This window comes from Dermochelys coriacea, chromosome 1 (genome assembly GCF_009764565.3).
Source record: "Dermochelys coriacea isolate rDerCor1 chromosome 1, rDerCor1.pri.v4, whole genome shotgun sequence".
NCBI classification, from domain to species: domain Eukaryota; kingdom Metazoa; phylum Chordata; order Testudines; family Dermochelyidae; genus Dermochelys; species Dermochelys coriacea.
Window position 1 is genome coordinate 220,755,102 of NC_050068.2, and position 8,344 is coordinate 220,763,445.

At 56.7% G+C, this 8,344-nt stretch overlaps 4 non-coding genes across 4 annotated transcripts; 3 read left to right on the plus strand and 1 right to left on the minus strand.

Moving 5' to 3' along the window:
* The first annotated feature begins 2,280 nt into the window (after nt 1-2,280).
* TRNAI-AAU lies at nt 2,281-2,354 on the plus strand. Its single transcript has one exon. It is a non-coding gene; the product is annotated as a tRNA-Ile (tRNA).
* Nucleotides 2,355-4,856: 2,502 nt separating this feature from the next.
* Nucleotides 4,857-4,929, minus strand: TRNAA-UGC. The gene has a single exon. It is a non-coding gene; the product is annotated as a tRNA-Ala (tRNA).
* Nucleotides 4,930-5,040: 111 nt separating this feature from the next.
* TRNAI-AAU lies at nt 5,041-5,114 on the plus strand. Its single transcript has one exon. It is a non-coding gene; the product is annotated as a tRNA-Ile (tRNA).
* Nucleotides 5,115-7,788: 2,674 nt separating this feature from the next.
* Nucleotides 7,789-7,862, plus strand: TRNAI-AAU. Its single transcript has one exon. It is a non-coding gene; the product is annotated as a tRNA-Ile (tRNA).
* Nucleotides 7,863-8,344: the final 482 nt, after the last annotated feature.

Sequence of the window (8,344 nt, forward strand, 5' to 3'; positions counted from 1 at the left end):
GCGTGGTAAAGTGTCCTACTGTGGAGGACGAAATAAGGCAGCTCTCCCCAGAAACCTTCTGCAAAGGCTTCCAGAATGCCTCCAGGAGAGCTTCATGGAGATGTCCCTGGAGGATTGCTGCTCCATCCTGAGACACATTAACAGACTTTTCCACTAGCTGTACTGACTGCAAATGCATCCCAATTGTTCAGGGCAAATCAAACGTTAAACACTCTTGGTTTTAAACCCTGTACTGTAGTTACAAATGTGCACTCACCAGAGGAGCCTTCTCCAGCTTCAGGGTTGGGGATCCCGCCGTGGGACGGTATTGGCTCCAGGATGATGAAAAGATTCTGGCTGCCGGGGAGAACGGATTCACCACTTCCCTGCTGTGCATTCCTCCTCCTCATCCGCAAAAGCCTCCTCCCAGTTGCATGATACTCCCCCTTGCAGGTATCCATGGACAGTGGTGGGGTAGTGGTAGGGTCCCCCTTAGAATACAACGCAGCTGGTCATAGATGTGGTATGTATGAGGCTTTGACCCGGAGCAACCGTTTGCCTCCTTTGTCTTTTGGTAGGCTTGCCTGAGCTCCTTAACTTTCGCACGGCACTACTGTGTGTCCCTTTGTAGCCTCTCTCCACCATGCCCTGGGCGATTTTGGCAAAATATATTAGCATTTCTTCTTTTCATACAAGTTCTGCCTGCAGAGATTCTTCTCCACATACAGCAATCAGAACCATTGTCTCCCTTTCAATCCATGCTGGAGCTCGTTTGTGATACTGGGAGGACTGCATGGTCACCCGTGCTACTAAGCTCATTAAATTAAATTTGAAATTTCCCGGGGCTTTTCCTGTATACCTATCTAGTGCATCAAGTGCTGTCCAGAGCGGTAACATTGGAGCACTCTGGGAAAACTCCCAGAGAAAAATACCATCAAACTGCATCTGCACTACCCCAAATTCAACTGAGCAAGGTCGATATAAGCGCAACTCCCCTCCCCAGGGAGGAGTGCAACAGTCGATTTTAAGAACCCTTCAAGTTGACACAACGGGGGGGTTGTGCAGACACATTCATTTTAAAATCGACCTAATGCAGATAAATTCAACGTAACCACACAGTGTAGACTAGGGCTGAGTGACCTCAGCTGGCTCCCACAGGAAGCATTCTAAGAGTGGTCTCAGCTGAGGTGGTATCACGCTCTAGCAGCTCAACAAAAAGGAGAAGGTACCCCACTACAGCAGACCAGACTCAAGAATATATGAATAGATATCACTACTCCTCCAGTGCTGTTCCATTTCAGTTAAATTCCACGACCTACCTAGAGCCTCCAAGGCAACGCAGGAGGGAGAAGGACCAGATGGACGATTGGTCTGACCCAGAAGGGCCGTTCTTATCTTCACCATTTCCTCTAACCCAAGCAAAGCCAGAAGCAGGCCCAGCTCACGAAGACTAGCAGGGCTCTCTCTTGGCCCCAGCACAGCAAACAGCAAAACCACCCTGCCTCCGCCAGGATAGACACCCGCAGACTCACCGTTCCAGACCAACCCAGCCCTTCCCCGCTTTGGCTTTCTCTAAGCTGTCGGTGTGCTCTGCTCCACGGCTGCCATGGTGGCGGAGATCAGAAGGCTGTGTGGTCTCACGGTCTCAGCTGAGGTGGTATCGCGTGCCCTTCTCCCCACCCCCGCCCATCTCCTCATTCCCTTCCTGGAGCCTTGGGATGGGAGTAATTCTGTATTTGAGTGGCACTCCCTCCCAGCCAATCAGCTTTGTATAGACTAGCAGGGAGGGAGGGGGAAAGGGATCGCGCTCTAGTGACAGCTCAGCAAGAAAGGGGCAGGTCCCCCACTACAGCGGAGCCGGCTGGAGAATATGTGTATCGAGCCCACTCCTTCTCCCATGCTCTTCCATTTGCGCTAACTTCCCCAACCTGTCTCCAGCCTCCAAGACAGCGCAAGGGGGAGAAGGGCCGGGGACAAAGAGCTTTCTGCTCGGCAAGGGCTGGCTTTTTGGGAAGCCAAGCGGGGAGAGGGATGGAGGCCACTGGAGGAGCTTTACCCGCTAACTGTCAATGGCTTCTAAAAGAAGGGCAAGAGAAAGTACCGTCGCTCCCTTGCCGCTGGAGAATGCGGGTCTCGATCCCGCTGCCTCTCGCACGCAAAGCGAGCGCCTACCACTTGAGCTAATTCCCCCATTTGGCCTGTCACTGTCTTGATGCAACCATGTCATAGCGGAGGCCACACCGTCCTGGTGCTGACAGGTGACTCCTTCCAAACAGGTCAGGCAAGCCAATGCTTCTCATGGGCCGGCTAGCTCAGTTGGTTAGAGCGTGGTGCTAATAACGCCAAGGTCATGGGTTCAAACCCCATGCTGGCCACACCGTGTGCTGGATAGGGAGCGTGGTTTATGCTCTTTTGGCTGACTCCTAGGGGTCGGAGAGGCCAAAACGAGATGGGCTGCGTGGCTTGCAGAGAGCAGGCAAGAGCCCTGGGGGAAAGACCATTCAGAGCTGGCAGGGCGAGGCTCGGCCACCTGCTCTTCTCCCCTCTGGGCTCCTTGCTCGGGCTGGCTGAAAGGGACAGGGATTGGGCCCGGGGAGGGGTGGAGAAGGGTGAAAATGGCCAGCTGCCTTCCCAGCTCATAGGCGATGAGGCTTGAGCTGGCGGCCCAGGAAGCAAATCGCAGGGCTGCTGGCTCACCCCCATTGTCCCCAGCCGGTTGACCTGATGGCCCGAATTCTTGCCGGCCGCCATCTCCACCCAAATGTACCCGAGAGCGGATCACGCTCTCCAGCCCAAGCCCCAGACGAAGGCTTCATACTCGGCACCCCAAGCTAGGGGAGAGGCTTCAAAGTCAGCCTGCGCAGGGTGAGCTTGAGAGTTCCCTGGACCCCATCCTCCCATAGGCAGCCCCGGAGCCCAGAGCTCGGACAGGAAGGAGCAGGAGGAGCACTCTGACCAGGGGCACCGCCACTCTAAGTCAGCCGGAGTTGCTTTCTCTTCTACCCCTTTTCTGCCAAATTCTCCTGGCCTCACAGTTGCCATCCATGGGATACAGGGAAGACGCAGGCAGGGACTCTAGCTAGCCGAAGCCACACGCGCATGCTGAGAGTTTAGCACAGGCTATTGAGGCACGGAAGAAAGCCCACTCGGAGGCATTGACATAGCTCAACGTGACTTCCAAGGGCCCGACATGTGCAGAAAGCCAACTTTCTTGTGAAAAATTCTCCTCTTTCGGCTAATCTTTCAAAGGGCTCCAAATGGGAAAACACACACACTGAAACACCCAAACTGTCCTAATGCTCCCAATCTAAAAAGAAAAGAAAGGAAAAGATTTCTAAGTGGCCACCCGGCCCGAATTGTACAGCTCCGCAAAGGAAACCAGTGGGAGGGACATGACACAGAAAGGGGGAATGGAAAGCTGCCCAAAGCCGCTGAGATCATGTGGAAAGCTACAGCCCCGTCACTACTCCTACTAGTCACACTTCTTGCAACAGCTGATGAGCTTCCAGGTGCTTTTCTCACCCGAGCCCACAGCAGGGGAACACCTTGAGAAGCTTCCCGTGGGTTGCCTGGTTCAGCTGGTCAGAGCGTGACACTAAGGGAGGCAAGATGGTGCAAAGGAGCCCCTGGGTGGCTGTGGGCCTGGGGAGGATGGCTTTGGATTTTTGGCCTGACTGTTACGGACAGCAAGGCCAAAAGTCAGCTGGCTGGCCCACCCGGAGCCCTTAGTCAACTGCTTGGAGAATGTGGGCATCGACCCCACTACCTCTCGCATGCTAAGCGAGCGCTCTACCGCTTGAGCTAATTCCCCACAGCTGGCCTGACTCCCTGGGGCCAGGCACAGGCTCTGTGGCCTTAAGCAGAACACAGCTTGAGATGGGGGCACTACCCAGAGTTGGGGAAGGGGCCCGAGTCCCAGCCACGCGCCTCGGCACAAACACCAACGCTCCCTCCCTGGAGTCTGTCGGGGGAGTGAGGGCTGAGAGTTAGCCCCTGGAACAAGCACCAAACTTGAGAAGACAACGCAGGGATAGATCACTTGATGATTGCCTGCTCTGGCCATTGTCTCTGAGGCACCTGGCGTTGGCCACCGTCAGAAGACATGATACTGGGCTAGATGGACCATTGGTCTGACCCAGAAGGGCCGTTCTTATCTTCACCATTTTCCTCTAACCCAAGCAAAGCCAGAAGCAGGCCCAGCTCACGAAGACTAGCAGGGCTCTCTCTTGGCCCCAGCACAGCAAACAGCAAAACCACCCTGCCTCCGCCAGGATAGACACCTGCAGACTCACCGTTCCAGACCAACCCAGCCCTTCCCCGCTTTGGCTTTCTCTAAGCTGTCGTGTGCTCTGCTCCACGGCTGCCATGCTGGTGGAGATCAGGAGGCTGTGTGGTCTCACGGTCTCAGCTGAGGTGGTATCGCGTGCCCTTCTCCCCACCCCCCGCCCATCTCCTCATCCCTTCCTGGAGCCTTGGGATGGGAGTAATTCTGTATTTGAGTGGCACTCCCTCCCAGCCAATCAGCTTTGTATAGACTAGCAGGGAGGGAGGGGGAAAGGGATCGCGCTCTAGTGACAGCTCAGCAAGAAAGGGGCAGGTCCCCCACTACAGCGGAGCCGGCTGGGGAATATGTGTATCGAGCCCACTCCTTCTCCCATGCTCTTCCATTTGCGCTAACTTCCCCAACCTGTCTCCAGCCTCCAAGACAGCGCAAGGGGGAGAAGTGCCGGGGACAAAGAGCTTTCTGCTCGGCAAGGGCTGGCTTTTTGGGAAGCCAAGCGGGGAGAGGGATGGAGGCCACTGGAGGAGCTTTACCCGCTAACTGTCAATGGCTTCTAAAAGAAGGGCAAGAGAAAGTACCGTCGCTCCCTTGCCGCTGGAGAATGCGGGTCTCGATCCCGCTGCCTCTCGCACGCAAAGCGAGCGCTCTACCACTTGAGCTAATTCCCCCATTTGGCCTGTCACCGTCTTGATGCAACCATGTCATAGCGGAGGCCACACCGTCCCGGCGCCGACCGGTGACTCCTTCCAAACAGGTCAGGCAAGCCAATGCTTCTCATGGGCCGGCTAGCTCAGTTGGTTAGAGCGTGGTGCTAATAACGCCAAGGTCATGGGTTCAAACCCCATGCTGGCCACACTGTGTGCTGGATAGGGAGCATGGCTTCTGCTCTTTTGGCTGACTCCTAGGGGTCGGAGAGGCCAAAACGAGATGGGCTGCGTGGCTTGCAGAGAGCAGGCAAGCCCTGCTGGGGGAAGGGACCATTCAGTGCTGGCAGGGCGAGGCTCCGGCCACCTGCTCTTCTCCCCTCTCTGGGCTCCTTGCTCGGCCTGCTGGCTGAAAGGGACAGGGATTTGGGCCCGGGGAGGGGTGGAGAAGGGTGAACCTGGCCAGCTGCCTTCCCAGCTCATAGGCGATGAGGCTTGAGCTGGCGGCCCAGGAAGCAAAATCGCAGGGCTGCTGGCTCACCCCATTGTCCCCAGCCGGTTGACCTGATGGCCCGAATTCTTGCCGGCCGCCATCTCCACCCAAATGTACCCGAGAGCGGATCACGCTCTCCAGCCCAAGCCCCAGACGAAGGCTTCATACTCGGCACCCCAAGCTAGGGGAGAGGCTTCAAAGTCAGCCTGCGCAGGGTGAGCTTGAGAGTTCCCTGGACCCCATCCTCCCATAGGCAGCCCCGGAGCCCAGAGCTCGGACAGGAAGGAGCAGGAGGAGCACTCTGCCCAGGGGCACCGCCACTCTAAGTCAGCCGGAGTTGCTTTCTCTTCTACCCCTTTTCTGCCAAATTCTCCTGGCCTCACAGTTGCCATCCATGGGATACAGGGAAGACGCAGGCAGGGACTCTACCTAGCCGAAGCCACACGCGCATGCTGAGAGTTTAGCACAGGCTATTGAGGCACGGAAGAAAGCCCACTCGGAGGCATTGACATAGCTCAACGTGACTTCCAAGGGCCCGACATGTGCAGAAAGCCAACTTTCTTGTGAAAAATTCTCCTCTTTCGGCTAATCTTTCAAAGGGCTCCAAATGGGAAAACACACACACTGAAACACCCAAACTGTCCTAATGCTCCCAATCTAAAAAGAAAAGAAAGGAAAGATTTCTAAGTGGCCACCCGGCCCGAATTGTACAGCTCCGCAAAGGAAACCAGTGGGAGGGACATTACACAGAAAGGGGGAATGGAAAGCTGCCAAAGCCGCTGAGATCATGTGGAAAGCTACAGCCCCGTCACTACTCCTACTAGTCACACTTCTTGCAACAGCTGATGAGATTCCAGGTGCTTTTCTCACCCGAGCCCACAGCAGGGGAACACCTTGAGAAGCTTCCCGTGGGTTGCCTGGTTCAGCTGGTCAGAGCGTGACACTAAGGGAGGCAAGATGGTGCAAAGGAGCCCTGGTGGCTGTGGGCCTGGGGAGGATGGCTTTGGATTTTCGGCCTGACTGTTACGGACAGCAAGGCCAAAAGTCAGCTGGCTGGCCCACCCGGAGCCCTTAGTCAACTGCTTGGAGAATGTGGGCATCGACCCACTACCTCTCGCATGCTAAGCGAGCGCTCTACCGCTTAAGCTAATTCCCCACAGCTGGCCTGACTCCCTGGGGCCAGGCACAGGCTCTGTGGCCTTAAGCAGAACACAGCTTGAGATGGGGGCACTACCCAGAGTTGGGGAAGGGGCCCGAGTCCCAGCCACGCGCCTCGGCACAAACACCAACGCTCCTCCTGGAGTCTGTCGGGGGAGTGAGGGCTGAGAGTTAGCCCCTGGAACAAGCACCAAACTTGAGAAGACAACGCAGGGATAGATCACTTGATGATTGCCTGCTCTGGCCATTGTCTCTGAGGCACCTGGCGTTGGCCACCGTCAGAAACATGATACTGGGCTAGATGGACCATTGGTCTGACCCAGAAGGGCCGTTCTTATCTTCACCATTTTCCTCTAACCCAAGCAAAACCAGAAGCAGGCCCAGCTCACGAAGACTAGCAGGGCTCTCTCTTGGCCCAGCACAGCAAACAGCAAAACCACCCTGCCTCCGCCAGGATAGACACCCACAGACTCACCGTTCCAGACCAACCCAGCCCTTCCCGCTTTGGCTTTCTCTAAGCTGTCGGTGCTCTGCTCCACGGCTGCCATGCTGGCGGAGATCAGGAGGCTGTGTGGTCTCACGGTCTCAGCTGAGGTGTATCGCGTGCCCTTCTCCCCACCCCCGCCCATCTCCTCATTCCCTTCCTGGAGCGTTGGGATGGGAGTAATTCTGTATTTGAGTGGCACTCCCTCCCAGCCAATCAGCTTTATATAGACTAGCAGGGAGGGAGGGGGAAAGGGATCGCGCTCTAGTGACAGCTCAGCAAGAAGGGGCAGGTCCCCCACTACAGCGGAGCTGGCTGGAGAATATGTGTATCGAGCCCACTCCTTCTCCCATGCTCTTCCATTTGCGCTAACTCCCAACCTGTCTCCAGCCTCCAAGAGCGCAAGGGGGAGAAGGGCCGGGGACAAAGAGCTTTCTGCTCGGCAAGGGCTGGCTTTTTGGGAAGCCAGCGGGAGAGGGACGGAGGCCACTGGAGGAGCTTTACCCGCTAACTGTCAATGGCTTCTAAAGAAGGGCAAGTGAAAGTACCGTCGCTCCCTTGCCGCTGGAGAATGCGGGTCTCGATTCCGCTGCCTCTCGCACGCAAAGCGCGCGCTCTACCACTTGAGCTAATTCCCCCATTTGGCCTGTCACCATCTTGATGCAACCATGTCATAGCGGAGGCCACACCGTCCCGGCGCCGACCGGTGACTCCTTCCAAACAGGTCAGGCAGCCACTGCTTCTCATGGGTCGGCTAGCTCAGTTGGTTAGAGCGTGGTGCTAATAACGCCAAGGTTATGGGTTCAAACCCCATGCTGGCCACACCGTGTGCTGAATAGGGAGCGTGGCTTCTGCTCTTTTGGCTGACTCCTAGGGTCGGAGAGGCCAAAACGAGATGGGCTGCGTGGCTTGCAGAGAGCAGGCAAGAGCCCTGCTGGGGGAAGGGACCAGCCAGCGCTGGCAGGTGAGGCTCCGGCCACCTGCTCTTCTCCCCTCTCTGGGCTCCTTGCTCGGCCTGCTGGCTGAAAGGGACAGGGATTTGGGCCCGGGGAGGGGTGGAGAAGGGTGAACCTGGCCAGCTGCCTTCCCAGCTCATAGGCGATGAGGCTTGAGCTGGCGGCCCAGGAAGCAAAATCGCAGGGCTGCTGGCTCACCCCCATTGTCCCCAGCCGGTTGACCTGATGGCCCGAATTCTTGCCGCCGCCATCTCCACCCAAATGTACCCGAGAGCGGATCACGCGCTCCACCCAAGCCCAGACAAGGCTTCATACTCGGCACCCCAGCTAAGGGAGAGGCTTCAAAGA